Source organism: Eleutherodactylus coqui, chromosome 4 (assembly GCF_035609145.1).
Source record: "Eleutherodactylus coqui strain aEleCoq1 chromosome 4, aEleCoq1.hap1, whole genome shotgun sequence".
NCBI lineage: Eukaryota > Metazoa > Chordata > Amphibia > Anura > Eleutherodactylidae > Eleutherodactylus > Eleutherodactylus coqui.
The window spans coordinates 58,188,275-58,205,028 of NC_089840.1; the positions used below are offsets into that span (position 1 = coordinate 58,188,275).

The 16,754-nt window shown below is 42.7% G+C and overlaps 1 long non-coding RNA gene across 1 annotated transcript; it reads left to right on the forward strand.

Annotated features, from left to right (window-relative positions):
• Positions 1–6,041: 6,041 nt before the first annotated feature.
• LOC136624625 (uncharacterized) lies at positions 6,042–14,965 on the forward strand. Its single transcript, XR_010792361.1, has 4 exons — positions 6,042–6,122; positions 13,536–13,646; positions 13,784–13,822; positions 14,678–14,965. It is a non-coding gene; the product is annotated as an uncharacterized lncRNA (long non-coding RNA).
• The last annotated feature ends 1,789 nt before the right edge of the window (positions 14,966–16,754 follow it).

Below are 16,754 nucleotides of genomic sequence, written 5' to 3' on the forward strand. Positions count from 1 at the left end.
TTTGTAGATCTGGGGTCCCGTGGCCTCTGGTCCGGCTAGTCGGCAGGTAGTGTCGTCAGGTATCGGCTGCAGGTAAGGAGTTAGCCTCTGCCCCACGTGTCGGGCGCCAAATAAACTGTTGGGGGTCTATCAATGAAGACCAAATGCGAATGTTGCCTGAGTCCAAATTAAGAGGAAATATTATATTGAGTACTCGCAGTTGAGAACCATAATAATCCACTACACACACAGACAGTCTAGTGATATCAGTATGAGTTCTAGTTTATTGTTGAACATTGCTTAGTCTTTATGCAAGATGAAAATAAGGCGTTTCCAAATGTTACCTGATAATTAGTTTCAATCTACTTTTGCTGACCAAATCTACATTCCAACAGATTACAACATGGCTGTAAATCAAAAGTCTTCTAAATAAAAGGTATCAACAAAACTGTTTGAAGTGGACATAAAACAGTTACATATGATAATAAAGGTTGACTCCGTACTGGCTGAGTACATTGTTAATTACATTTCTTCCCAAACCAGAATGTAATCTTCAAGGTCCATCAACAAATTGCACATCAAAAGAGGGGGCATTGTTTCTAGTTAAACACATAGAACTGGTTTTAACCACCTACTTGGGATTCAGTACATTGTCAAAAGTTCAGACTTGTAAGATAGCTGAATAAAATCTAATTAATCATACATTTAGTATTTTAAAGTCATCATTCAAATAAACGCTTGACTATACCTTTTGACATATGATTCTATATTCAAATTCTACTAGCAACTTCCGGAATGTTTTACATATTTTTCATTTCCATAATACATAACATTATATAACCAAATAACTAATGTCACATTTATTACACTGTTTCCTTATCTTTCTTATGTTAGGTTATTAAAAATTGATTGACCCCTATCATCGGTGGGCTGTCCACCATACTTGGGGGCTGGGTTCGGTTCAGTGGAGGGTTTTGTCTTTCTGCTGACCAACATCCAGTAATTCCATGAGATAAGTACGGAGTGTGATACTCATTTCCCAGCTGCAGACAGTGGAGCCTATGATGCCTGCTGTCAGGGTTCAGTTCCAGGTGCAGATTATAATTGTATCTATTTTATGTTAATATTTGTTACTGTGTTGCATATACAGTATTTACTAATACAACATGTCTAGAATGCAGGATTGTACCAGACTGCTTATTTGTATATCCCCTATTGCCTAATTATAACATCCCTCACTGTATTAGGCCCCCTGCACATAAGCGAAAATTCCGCGGCGGGATTTCCCGCGGAATTTCCGCCGCTGGAAGCCTGCATAGGATTGCGTTAACAAACGCAATTCTATGCTGACGGCCGCGATTTGGTTGCACGAAATCTCGCGCGGCAAATTGCAGCATGTTCTATTCCTGTGCGAGGCCCCGCTCTGTGCATGCGCCGGCTGCCCAGCAGCCGGCACATGAAAGAGCCAGGCCGCAGGAGCAGGTGAGTGACACGCTACTCTCTGCAGGTGCTCGGGTCGGGTCCCGCGGTGAGAATCCTAGCCGCTGGATCCAACCCGCCCGTCTGCAGGCGGCCTTACTGTACTATAGTTGATTCAGATTCTATTAGGTTGCATTCACACTTGGCAGATTAAGGCTAGTTCTTCACGGGCAGTCACGATTTTGCAATGAGAAAATCGTGGCAAAATTGCAACTTTCTTCCCTCGAGTTTTGAACATCAGCGCTGCTTTTTCTCACAAAAACATCGCGCCTGATTTTTTTTCCACATTTTTTTCGCTTGATTTTGCTGCAGTTTTTAGCGCAAAAGTCAATAGGACTTTTTAATGTTAAAAACACATTGTGTCGGGAGGAGCCTGTGCTGGAGGATTCGCCCTGACGTAAGGGAGGCTGCCGACTGGAGGAGACTGACCATCCTGAACTACACGAAAGGGATGAGCTTCCACCATTTTGCCGGCCGCTGGCGTACGTCTAGTATCATCAGCATGCTGACCACTGCCCCCAATGGCTTCCAGTGCTTCCTGGTGACGGCAGACAACCTGTTCATCCTAGACTACTGGGGGGCGCTCTTCCACATCAGCGGCAACCTCCAGGTTCCCAACTTCATCTTCCGCAATGGAGAGTGGAAAACCGACTTGAATTGCGCGGCGCTGCGCACAGACGTCAAGGATTTCACCGGTGACCCAAGGAGCAGTTATTTCTACGTACTCGCCTCACGAGAGGTCAGAGACGCCAAGCAAGAAGCGAGAGAATGCGACTGCGTCGAAATCTACGATCAGTCCACTGCAAATAAAATCTTCGAGATAACCTTCCACCCGTCCATGAAGATGAAGAAGCTGGTCCGACTTGGCATGGAGGAAGCAAGACAACTGCTGCTGCTTTCAGAGGAAGGGAAGGTCTACAGCGTCACCATCAACGAACCTTCCTTCAATCTGAGGCTGCGGAAGATCTCCGAGATCCTCCCGGACGCGTCTGTCACCCAGATGTGCAGCCATCACAGCAGCGTCCTCTATGTCACCAGTGATGGCGCCGCCCACCTTGAGGCACACTCCCCTGCCGTCTACCAAGATATATTTGGGACCCTTGAAGGCTTCAACCCTCTGAACATGCAGACGCCCGTGCCAATATCCATGGCCAGCAAGGTGGTGCTCTGCTCTCTTGGGCGCAATCACCTGGCATTGGTAGATGAATTTGGCAGAATATTCATGCAAGGAAACAACCGTTTTGGACAACTGGGCACCGGGGACAAGATTGACCGAGGGAAACATGGGAGATAAAAACAATGCAAAACGCAGAAGAATCGCAATATCGTATGAGTGAAAACATCACAAATGTGAAGAAAACCAGGGAAAAACATTGTTTTCATCATTCTGCATCGTTACTTACTCTTGCATTGCGCGAAAATCGTGCTATTTTCTCACCCACATGAAACCATCCTTAGGGCTACTTCATACTGGGGATAAAATCGCACAATTTTTCTGAACAATGCGAAAGTGACTGAAAACGCAGAATTATAAAAAACAATGATTTTCCTTCTCATTTGCAATGTTTTCACTAATGCGATGTTGCGAAGGGAAAAAAATCACAGCATGTCCTGTCTATCTGCGTTTTGCAAGGTTTTTTTTTATCTCCCATGTTTCCCTATGGAGCCTCCTTTTTTTCCTATCGCAAAGATTGAACGTGCGATTTTCTTTGCTATAAAGGTCCTCAGTGTCTGGGAGGGGCATACACAGAAATGATAAGAGCCCGTCATGAATTATTATATAATACTATTATTTATAATGTACAGTCCTATAAACCTCATATGTATCTATTATCTCGCTACCCATCATCCAACCATCCAACATTTCCACATCCATCCTCCACAATTACATTCTATAGAGATGACAATGTTGTCCCATGTACAAGGTTTTGGAGGCTGGGGAAAGAATTTAGGGACTATTTTATGTCTATAAAATTTGATTTTGTCTTGTCCTTAATTGCTGCTTGTGATGTCACCAAATGTTGTTGGCTCCTCCTCCACATAGTATGACATCATGTATATTATATAAGGAGCTGCAGAACCAACCTTGCATTGAGGGTTGTAGTTGGTGCCAGGTATGTCCACTGCATCTGGAGTGCCTTTGTGCCTTTCTTTATTTTCTAGCATGTCCGTAGCTTTCCTTGAGGTGGCGGTAGAGGTTGGCGATGGTTTTCTTATAGAATAATGGCTGACCCTCATACTAGATTCTCACTATCTTATTTACTCTTTAACAGTATTGAGAGAGAGAGCTAATTATTGAGAAAGATTTAAAGCGAGCATATCCAGTTATGATGTAAGTATCTTATTGTATGACCCTTGGGGGATATTTAGATAAATAGATGGACACCATGAAAACAAGTGTAACGAGGTACAACCAACTTATGGCATAAACCAGGATAATGCCAACAAATACAGAGTTCATAAGGAAGAACCTGGTTTGCCCTCAAATATCACAAACGTATAGCACATTTTATTAAAGTCATACTAAATTACCTTAAAAAAAACAAGTATGTGTACGTGATCTGCAAGGATGGCTTCAGAACCAAATTGGTTCAGAGTGCTTCCACATGGATGAGCGGCCCAGAGAATGCCACAGAAAAATTTTGTATACCGTACCTCTGCTTCCACCGGCTTGTGTTCTCCCAGCAGTGGTTGCAGGGTGTTTGTTCTCTGAGGTTTCTAATCTGACACACCAAGGTCCATCTATTCATCTATCATCATCAGAAGTGCTGCCTGTATCTGGAAAATGATGGCGGGCGCTGATGTTCCTGAATTCTACACCCTGTAGTAGGGAGACGATGTCCTAGATTATCACCATCTTCTTTACTCTCTAATAGGACCCACGAGGAAGAAGCGGCAACATTCTACACCTTACCGGCCTATTATAACATCTGTGCCGATGAGAAACCTCAAAACCTTCTTGGCAAAGCAGTAAGTATTTCACTGTAGGACCCCCATGATAGTGACTGTTACCACAATACCAGGTGCTATTCTTCACAGACATAGCCCCACACTCATCATATGATCACATATCAGGGACAAGGGGCCATAGATAACACAATGGAAAAACAGGAATGTAGAAGGAAATATTACACAAATATCAACCATCACCCAGGAGCCCCTATTATCCTGCTACGCTTCTTCACTGCTCTCTTGCATGGAAAGAGAAGCCGATATCACTGACTGACCACAGCAAGCCAATCATACAAAGTAGACCTTCATACAGTCACCAAAAAATGGCAGCTGCAATCTGATTGGTTGTTACTGAAAAATCCTTGTTTATAATTCTTTCCTTTTCTTCTCCCACAGGTGGCTGGAGACCACCAAGAACATCAGCGTGGTGTATTACCAGTAAGTATCTCCTAGCATGATGACCCTATTGTTCTAGTGTTATAGGAATTGCTGTTTTTTTCTTTCTAAAGGCCCTTTTAGACGCAACGATTTTGCTCAAAAGACATCTTTTGAGCGATAACCATTGTGTGCATTTACACAGCAAGATGATCGCTCAAAATTTGCTCAAATGGCAGTTTAGGTGACGGTTTTGAGCGTTCAGTTTGCATAAGTGTGTAAATGAAGGCTCACACTGTATGCAGAATACAAATGGGACCGCTATCTTTTGCATACAGCTGTTGTCTTCTCGGAGCACTCAGCTGGTATATAGGTGTACTCTCCAAGTGAAGTATACAGAAGACAGTTGGAGTGCTGTCTTCTGCATAATCCTGCTGTGTTTACCGAGCGCTCAGCTAGTAGTATATAGCTGAGCACTCAGAGTGGGATATGCAGAACATAGCTGGACCGCTGTTTTCGGCATACTCCTGCTGTGTTCTCTAAGCGGGACACCAGCTAAAACAATAGTATCGGAGGTTTCCCACTAAGAACATCGTGCGCGGCACTGATAGGGCTCATCGTTCTCTCTCAGCTTGCTAAAAGAGATCGACGAACAACTTGTTAATGAAAAATGTACAAAGTCCGTGCACCCAACAATTCTTGCTTAAAAGATGGCTTTGAGCGATTTTTGATCGAGAATTGTTGGGTTTAATGAGGCCTTAATTCTCCTCTTAATAAAAGGGCAGAAAGGAGTGACAGTTCCCTAGTAACCCCCATATACCCCAAAATAGGGCACTTAACTTATTTAAATTATCCCACTATAATAAACCCCAGATGGGACCTCTGATGGCAAAATTACCAAGTTATGGCTATCAGAACATGGAGATGCAAAAATATCAAAAGTCACTGCTTCCTTAAAGCCTAAAATACAGCAGTCGTGATTTTCCTTTTCTATGTAAGGTTATATTATCCTCTGGCCCTATTAGCCACCAGAACTAAATGTATATATATATATATATATGTTATGTATTGTTCAACAGAGAAGAAGATGATGAGGAGGATAATGAGATACTCTCCGGCCTCCAGGATTCCAGCATTATGGATACATCCGACAGCATCACTGTGTAAGTACTGAATCATCTCCAATGGGCTTATTGTATAAATATATCATATATCACACAACACTATATATATAATATTTATGTATTGTTTAATAGCGAAGAGGACAAGGCAGAACCTGTAAACATCACTGCCTGTCCTAGTGACCCCCTCCTGGATGAATCTGCCAACATCGTTCTGTAAGTACCGCATCCTCTACGATGGGCTTATTGTACACACCGTATATGACACAACATTACACATAGTTCATTGATAATGACTTGTATTATCCAGACAGACAGTAATATACAACATGGCGGTACACACTGGATATCACATAGATGATGAGTCGGGTCGGTACACAGGACACATTCATGGGATGACTGGATGAGACTAGCAAAAGGGAAGTTCAACTGCCTGAGAGATTTACTATGATTTATGCCAATAACTGGCGTATGTTATGGAACAAATCTGCAGTAGCAGACAGCTGTCATAGATTCCACATTCTGGCGCACAGATTGGCCAGAGATATGCCAAACTTAGTAAGAAATGATTGCCTCTTAATAGATTTGGCGCACTTTGGATTTAGACTGCCATATACTGCGACGTACATTTCCCCAAATGTGTTTGTGACTAGTTCCATGTTGAACTATGTATCACAGACAGGATGTGTTTGGATGATTCTGATGTAGGGTTGTCCGTCTTGTGGTGATGGCGCGGGGTGCAAACGGCTCTGATAGACATCTACCCATCCATCATTTACCAAAGTGCTGCTTGTACAGGAAAATGATGGCAGGCGCTAATGTTCCTGAATTCTACACCCTGTAGTACGGAGACAATGTCCTAGATTATCACCATCTTCTTTACTCTCTAATAGGACCCAGGAGGAGGAAGCGGTGACATACTCAGTTTTCCCAACATACTATAACAACTGTGCTAATGAGTTGCCGCAAAAAAATCTCAGAATCTTCTTGCAAAAGCAGTAAGTATTTCACTGTAGGACCCCCATGATAGTGACTGTTACTACAATACCTGGTGCTTTTTTTCACAGACATATCCCTACACTCATCATATAATCACATGTCAGGGACAAGCGGCCATAGATAACACAATGATAAGAGCGGGAATGTAGAAGGAAATATAACACAAATATCAACTATCACCCATGAGCCCCTAATATTATGTTACTCTTCTTCATTGCTCTTTTGCAAGGGGAGAGAAGCCGATATCACCGACTGACCATAGGAAGCCAATCATACAAAGTAGACCTTCATACAGTCACCAAAAATGGCAGCTGCAATCTGATTGGTTGTTTCTGAAAGTTCCTTGTTTATAATTCTTTCCTTTTCTTCTCCCACAGGTGGCTGGAGGCCACCAACAACAACAGCGTGGTGTATTACCGGTAAGTATCTCCTAGCATGATGACCCTATTGTTCTATTGTTATAGAAATAGCTGTTTTTTCTTTCTAAAGGCCCTTTTAGACACAACGATTCTCCGTCAAACAACATCTTTTGAGCGATAATCATTGTGTGCATTTACACGGCAAGATGATCGCTCAAAATTCGCTCAAATGGCAGTTTGGTTGAGAATTTTGAGCGTTTACTCTGCATAAGTGTGTAAATGAAGGCTCACGCTGTATGCAGAATACAAGTGGGACCGCTATCTTCCACATACAGCTGTTGTCTTTTCGGAGCGCTTAGCTGGTGTACCAGCTGAGCGCTCCGAGCAGGGTATGCAGAACATAGCTGGACCCATGTATTGTGCATACTACTGCTGTGTTCTCCGAGTGGGACACCAGCTGAAACAATAGTATCAGTGGTATCCCACTGAGAACTAAGCGCGCGGCACTGATAAGGCTTATCATTCTCTTTAAGCTTGCTGAAAGAGATCAATGAACAACTTGTTAATGAAAAATGCACAAAGTCCGTGCAGTTAGACCCAATGATCCTTGCTCAAAAGATGGCTTTGAGCGATTTTTGATCGAGAATTTTTGGGTTTAAATGGGCCTTAATTCTCCTAATAAAAGGACAGCAAGGAGTGACAGTTCATAAGTAACCCCCATCTGCCCTAAAATGGGGCACTTAACTTATTTAAATGATCCCACTATAATAAACTCCATATGGGACCTCTGATGGCAAAATTACAAAGTTATGACTATCAGAACATGGAGATGTACGGTTATATTATCCTCTGGACCCATTAACTGCCAGAACTAAATGTATATATATGTTATGTGTTGTTTAACAGAGAAGATGATGACGAAGAGGAGGATAATAAGACACTGTCCGGCCTTGAGGTTTCTAGCAATATGGACACATCCGACAGCATCACTGTGTAAGTACTGAACCATCTCCAATGGGCTTATTGTATAAATATATCATATATCATACAACACTATATATATAATATTTATGTATTGTTTAATAGCGAAGAGGACAAGGCAGAACCTGTAAACATCACTGCCTGTCCTAGTGACCCCCTCCTGGACGAATCTGCCAACATCGTTCTGTAAGTACCGCATCCTCTACTATGGGCTTATTGTACACACCGTATATGACACAACATTACACATAGTTCATTGATAATGACTTGTATTATCCAGACAGACAGTAATATACAACATGGCGGTACACACTGGATATCACATAGATGATGAGTAGGGTCGGTACACAGGACATATTCACGGGATGACCGGATAGGACTTATGTTTGTATATGGATTAGTATTGCAGTTGGGTTGCGCTTATGTGCTGCACAGTACAAGGCATGGCGCCATTAGTTCAGTCATGGATAGACATCTACCCATCCATCATTTACCAAAGTGCTGCTTATACAGGAAAATGATGGCGGGCACTAATGTTCCTGAATTCTACACCCTGTAGTACGGAGACAATGTCCTAGATTATCACCATCTTCTTTACTCTCCAATAGGATCCAGGAGGAGGAAGCAGCGGCATACTCAGTTTTCCCAACATATTACAACAATTGTGCTAATGAGTTGCCGCAGAAGAATCTTAGAATCTTCTTGCAAAAACAGCAAGTATTCACTGTAGGACCCCCATGATAGTGACTGTTACCACAATACCTGGTGCTGTTCTTCACAGACATAGCCCCACACTCATCCTATAATCACACATCACGGACAAGGGACCATAGATAACACAATGATAAGAGCGGGAATGTAGAAGGAAATATAACACAAATATCAGCAATCACCCAGGAGCCCCTAATATTATGTTACTCTTCCTCATTGCTCTCTTGCAAAGGGAAAGAAGCCGATATCACTGACTGACCATGGCAAGCCAATCATACAAAGTAGACCTTCATACAGTCACCAAAAAATGTCAGCTGCAATCTGATTGGTTGTTACTGAAAAATCCTTGTTTATAATTCTTTCCTTTTCTTCTCCCACAGGTGGCGGGAGACCACCAAGAACAGCAACGTGGTTTATTACCAGTAAGTATCTCCTAGCATGATGACCCTATTGTTTTAGGGTTATTGGAAATGTTTTTTCTTTCTAAAGGCCCTTTTAGATGCATTGATTCTCGCTCAAAAGACATTTCTTGAGCGACATCGTTGTGTGCATTTACACAGCAAGATGGTCGCTCAAAGTTCGCTCACACAGCAGTTTAGTTGACGGTTTTGAACATTCACTTTGCAAAAGAGTGTAAATGAAGGTTCACGCTGTATGCAGAATACAAGTGGGACCCCTATCTTTTGCATACTCCTGCTGTTTTCATGGAGCGCTCAGCAAGTATATAGCTGAGCGCTCTGAGCAGGGTATGCAGAACACAGCTGGACTGCTGTTTTCTTTATACCCCTGCTGTGTTCTCAGAGCTGTACACCAGCTGAAACAATAGTATCAGTGGTATCCCACTGAGAACTAAGCGCGCGGCACTGATAAGGCTTATCATTCTCTTTAAGCTAGCTGAATAAGATCAATGAACAACTTGTTAATGAAAAATGTATGAATTCCGTGCAGTTAGACCCAATGATCCTTGCTCCAAAGACGGCTGTGAGCGATTTTTGATCGGGAGTCATTTGGTTTAAATGGGCCTTAATTATCCTCCTGTTAAAAGGACAGAAAGGAGTGAGAGTTCATAAGTAACCCCCATCTACCCCAAAATGGGGCACTTAATTTATTTAAATTATCCCACTATAATGAACCCCATATGGGACCTCGGATGGCAAAATTACAAAGTTATGGTTATCAGAACATGGAGATGCAAAAATATTAAAAGTCACTGCTTCCTTAAAGCCTAAAATACACCAGTCCTGAAACGGTTAACCCTACCACTTGTAGATTTTCTTTTTATACGTACGGTTATATTATCCTCTGGACCCATTAACTGCCAGATCTCAATGTATATATATATGTTATGTGTTGTTCAACAGAGATGATGAGGATAATGAGACACCTTCCGGCCTCGAGGATACCAGCATGATGGACACATCCAACAGCATCACTGTGTAAGTACAGAATCATCTCCAATGGGCTTATTGTATAAAAATATATCATGCATCACACAACATTATATATATATAATATTTATGTATTGTTTAATAGCGAAGAGGACAAGGCAGAACCTGCAAACATCACTGCGTGTCCTAGTGACACCCTCCTGGATGAATCTGCCAACATCACTATGTAAGTACCGCATCCTCTATGATGGACTTATTGTTCACACCGTATATGACACAACATTACACATAGTTCATTGATAATGACTTGTATTATCCAGACTGACAGTAATATACGACATGTCGGTACACACTGGATATCACATAGATGATGAGTTGGGTCAGTACACAGGACACATTCACGGGATGACTGGATAGGACTTATGTTAGTATGTGGATTAGTATTGCGGTTGGGTTGCGCTCTTGTGCTGCACATTACAAGGCATGGCCCCATTAGTTCAGTCATGGATATCCACACATTACAAGGCGGAGAATTTACTTAGAGTCTTTGGCCAGTTTTCTGCTGGAAAAAAAAGCTAATTTATTCAGCACACTAAATATGGGCAAAAATGTGATGTTTTTATTTTTTCATCTCAATCACCACTTTTAGAGAAAAAAATGAGACTAGCAAAAGGGAAGTTCAACTGCCTGAGAGATTAACTATGATTTATGCCAATACCTGGCGTGACTTATGGAACAAATCTGCAGCAGCTGACAGCTGGCATAGACTCCACATTCTGGCGCACAGATTGGCCAGAGATATGCCAAACTTAGAAAGAAATGACCGCCTCTTAATAGATTTGGCGCACTTTAGATTTAGACGTATACAGCGACGTATATTTCTCCAAATGTGTGTGTGACTAGTTCCATATAGAACTATGTATCACAGACAGGATGTGTTTGGATGATTCTGATGTAGGGTTATCCGTCTTGTGGTGATGGTGCGGGGTGCAAACGGCTCTGATAGACATCTACCCATCCATCATTTACCAAAGTGCTGCTTGTATAGGAAAATGATGGCGGGCGCTGATGTTCCTGAATTCTACACCCTGTAGTACGGAGACAATGTCCTAGATTATCACCATCTTCTTTACTCTCCAATAGGATCCAGGAGGAGGAAGCAGCGGCATACTCAGTTTTTCCAACATATTACAACAATTGTGCTAATGAGTTGCCGCAGAAGAATCTTAGAATCTTCTTGCAAAAACAGCAAGTATTCACTGTAGCACCCCCATGATAGTGACTGTTACCACAATACCTGGTGCTGTTCTTCACAGACATAGCCCCACACTCATCCTATAATCACACATCACGGACAAGGGACCATAGATAACACAATGATAAGAGCGGGAATGTAGAAGGAAATATAACACAAATATCAGCAATCACCCAGGAGCCCCTAATATTATGTTACTCTTCCTCATTGCTCTCTTGCAAAGGGAAAGAAGCCGATATCACTGACTGACCATGGCAAGCCAATCATACAAAGTAGACCTTCATACAGTCACCAAAAAATGTCAGCTGCAATCTGATTGGTTGTTACTGAAAAATCCTTGTTTATAATTCTTTCCTTTTCTTCTCCCACAGGTGGCGGGAGACCACCAAGAACAGCAACGTGGTTTATTACCAGTAAGTATCTCCTAGCATGATGACCCTATTGTTCTAGGGTTATTGGAAATGTTTTTTCTTTCTAAAGGCCCTTTTAGATGCATTGATTCTCGCTCAAAAGACATTTCTTGAGCGACATCGTTGTGTGCATTTACACAGCAAGATGGTCGCTCAAAGTTCGCTCACACAGCAGTTTAGTTGACGGTTTTGAACATTCACTTTGCAAAAGAGTGTAAATGAAGGTTCACGCTGTATGCAGAATACAAGTGGGACCCCTATCTTTTGCATACTCCTGCTGTTTTCATGGAGCGCTCAGCAAGTATATAGCTGAGCGCTCTGAGCAGGGTATGCAGAACACAGCTGGACTGCAGTTTTCTTTATACCCCTGCTGTGTTCTCTGAGCTGTACACCAGCTGAAACAATAGTATCAGTGGTATCCCACTGAGAACTAAGCGCGCGGCACTGATAAGGCTTATCATTCTCTTTAAGCTAGCTGAATAAGATCAATGAACAACTTGTTAATGAAAAATGTATGAATTCCGTGCAGTTAGACCCAATGATCCTTGCTCCAAAGACGGCTGTGAGCGATTTTTGATCGGGAGTTATTTGGTTTAAATGGGCACTTAATTTATTTAAATTATCCCACTATAATAAACCCCATATGGGACCTCTGATGGCAAAATTACAAAGTTATGGTTATCAGAACATGGAGATGCAAAAATATTAAAAGTCACTGCTTCCTTAAAGCTTAAAATACACCAGTCCTGAAACGGTTAACCCTACCACCTGTAGATTTTCTTTTTATATGTACGGTTATATTATCCTCTGGACCCATTAACTGCCAGAACTAAATGTATATATATGTTATGTGTTGTTCAACAGAGAAGAAGATGACAAAGAGGAGGATAATAAGACACCGTCCGGCCTCGAGGATTCCAGCAATATGGATACATCCGGCAGCATCACTGTGTAAGTACTGAATCATCTCCAATGGGCTTATTGTATAAATATATCATATATCACACAACATTATATATATATATAATATTTATGTATTGTTTAATAGCGAAGAGGACAAGGCAGAACCTGCAAACATCACTGCCTGTCCTAGTGACACCCTCCTGGATGAATCTGCCAACATCACTATGTAAGTACCGCATCCTCTACGATGGGCTTATTGTACACACCGTATATGACACAACATTACACATAGTTCACTGATAATGACTTGTATTATCCAGACTGACAGTAATATACAACGTGGCGGTACACACTGGATATCACATAGATGATGAGTCGGGTCGGTACACAGGACACATTCATGGGATGACTGGATAGGACTTATGTTAGTATACGGATTAGTATTGTGGTTGGGTTGCGCTCTTGTGCTGCACATTACAAGGCATGGCCCCATTAGTTCAGTCATGGATATCCACACATTACAAGGGCAAGACTTTACTTAGAGTCTTTGGCCAGTTTTCTGCTAGGAAAAAATGGCTAAGTTTACATCACACTAAATATATATATTATGTGTTATCTAATAGGGAAGAAGACAAGAACGAAAAGTCTAATTATCAAACTCTAACTAATGATATTGAAGATGGCAACCTTATCAGCGAATGCCAAATAATTGATAAGGCAGAGAACATCAAGAGGTAAGTACAGAATGATCTCCCATGGGCATATTGAAGCATTCCATCATCGGTTCATGGTATGTCATGGACAGACACAGAGTATAATGTGTTTTTCTTTGTGACCTTTAGTTTCTCATCTTGTCCATTTTTTTTTCCAGCAGCAGAAGGAAGACCGGAAGATGGGCCAGATTCACCAGGTGAATACAAATTCATTCAATTTTTATCTCTGACGGTATTTTTTCTGTGAGGTTCATGGAGGCAGGGAAATTAAACTTAGGTTATTACATTTGCATTGGGGATTTTGTTTTCTTGCTCTATTATGAGAACAGGAAAACAGAATCCTCGGGCAAACGGTTCCTTTTTACAATAGAACCTTATGGCGGTGAGCTGACCCCATTGACTATAATGGGGTCTGTTGAGTTGCTGTCATCCCACAGCACTTTACCGGACATGCAACATTTTTTTGTCCACCGTCTCATGTGTGATTTACGTCAGCGGCTTCGGTAATAGCCACTGATGTGAACAAAGCTTTATTTTCTCCCTTCATTTGTCTGTGTATAGATTAGAGGTAATGGTGATCCTATGGTTACTGGATACCTGAATTGTACACAGTGTATACTACTGTATACGGGAGTTATACGTTGTGTGGGTATATGAACATATAATGACCAGTAGTGATGAGTGAACTTTTCAAAAGTTCGGTGTGGCTGGTTCACCGAATTTCAGCATAAAGTTTGGTTCATTCCAGATTAGTTTAAACTGAACAGGAACTTCACCAATACCCCTAAAACTAGTGTATAACAGTGGTGGTGGTTCACCTGAGACAAACCGCCCGAGATTTGGGTTCACACTGAACTGAAATTTTAGTGACATTTAACCCAAAACAGGGTTGGACTGTTTCAGTTTGCTCATCACTAATGTGCAGATTTATGTTCAGTAGCTAAAATCACAACTTGCTGAGACAAGGATAGGTACATCTAGTCCGTGTAGGAAAGGATAACCAAGCACCACCTGAGCCCCCAAGTCTCACACTTGTTTTCTTCTTTATTTAGAGCTTTCCGAGGACTTTTCTCATGCTGCAGACCAAACAAATGCCATGACAACGGCTAGAAGCTTTCACCTCCCCAATCCCCCTTCCCTTCCCCCATAACCCTCTCCTCTCCCCACTCCCATAACCCTCTCCCCAAACCCCTTCCCCACCCCCAAACTCTCTCCCCTCCCCACACCCATCAGATAATCACTTCTGAGAGACCATGACTGTATATAACGGAGTCATCTCCATTGCTGCCACCCCCTTCAAACCCCATCTTACCTAATTAACCACATACACCTTTTTCTTTGGATTAATTTGGCCACAGCAGTCATATTAATTAACAAAGATAACATTAAACATATGAAACATTTTAACCCAATGGGAAACCTAGGGAGAGATCCTTGGAGCCACAAAAACTCTGTCGCCTCACCAACATGGGAAATAGTTGTAACTGCCACCCGTCGCATACAAACCAACTTAGGTGACACTATTTCTCAAACTACGCCTCCCGCCACAAGCCAACTGACTCAGGAGATCCACCACTCATCAACTAGCCTGTAGTCGCTGACCTCCCGACACCGAGGCTGGTTAGCCATACCCTGGCTAGCCACTTCACCATCTTTGCAGGGGAACTGCCTGTCAAAGCCAAGAGGTGACAGACCCACTTACTAATCAATCAAAAGGGGGAAGGTAGCTATCCAGCCTCTGCCTTCCCGCCCACCATACTTTTATGCTGACTCCAAGGATCCCTCCCCCTCATTGCTGCTATGACAAGTTTCTCAAAAAATCCCTCCAACCCTTTCCCTTACCCCTGGCGAGGTTAACTATTCCCTTCCTGTTAACCCTGTCATGTCTGGCTTCCACTTATCACCCTGCGAACTTCAGTTCCAGCATTCCTTATACTTGAATAAACTTTCATTCATTCAACACTTGGCATCATTAGTTTCTGTTTCTTCCTTATTTAAAAAACTTCAGAAAAGTACTTTCCACCTGCATCTACGGGATGCCGGATGACCATGGATGAAAACTTTTCCCTCCCCAATCTTTCTCCTCCTCCCTCCCCCCACCCACATAACTCTCTCCACTCCACGATCCCCCTCCTATCCCCAAAGAATAAAAAAATGGATGAACTTGTACAGGACTCTCCACTGGGTTGGCAACATGAGTGCCAAAGAAAGGAGTGAACCAGACCCTTGGTCATGACCAGCTTCAGATGTACATGGGCCCTTGGGCAACAAAGTCAAAGTGCACGCTGCAGCATCCCGTAAGGTGATCCCGGACACATGGCATACGCTGAGGCGCTGGGAGGGCAAGATGCTGGCTTGTCATGGTGGCACTTACCACACTCCCACCTGGAGGGAATCACACAGCCAGGGCCAGGGCACTGCTGGGCCTCTTCTTGACACCCTTAGGATAGGGATGCCCAATAGATGGTGGAACAGGAAAAGAGTTTGTCATGGGTGGCGCCACCATTCTGGTACACACCGGAATGAACTCCGGTGCAGAATTAAATGAGCCACAGACAGATATGAAGTACCTCATGTCCCTGGGAATGGTGAGGGCCTGAAATAAACTTTATGTGGCAAACTTCAAAACACAAGGCACAATTTGGAGAAATGACAGAGCAGGAAATTAGTAGACTTGAACAGTAGTACCTACACATGGTGATCCAGACTTCAGAACACCCGTGTGTGACAGACAAAATGGGTGTACCTCCACGCGGTGATCCACTAGCTGCGGAAGGCCGCATAGGAAAGGATAACATAGACAGTACTTCTGCACTGGGCCTTGACAAGCACTCACTCACGGTTGCTCTCGCTCTGCTTAGCTGGGGCTCACTCTTTACTCCTCACATGCACATCCAATTTGGGGAAAACCTCTCCTCCCCCTCTTCCATGCTTCACTACATGAGGGCTAAAGGTACCCCCATGTAGCTGGACCTCTTGACTACCACTCCAGGAGACATGGTCTTCTTTTCCCTCTCTCAAACACTCACTTATATAACCTCTCTCATACCACGTGACAGGACATAAATTGATACATTTACAGACCGTTTCCAGGCTTTGCAAACACTTAGCCTCTCACTTGCTGCAGCT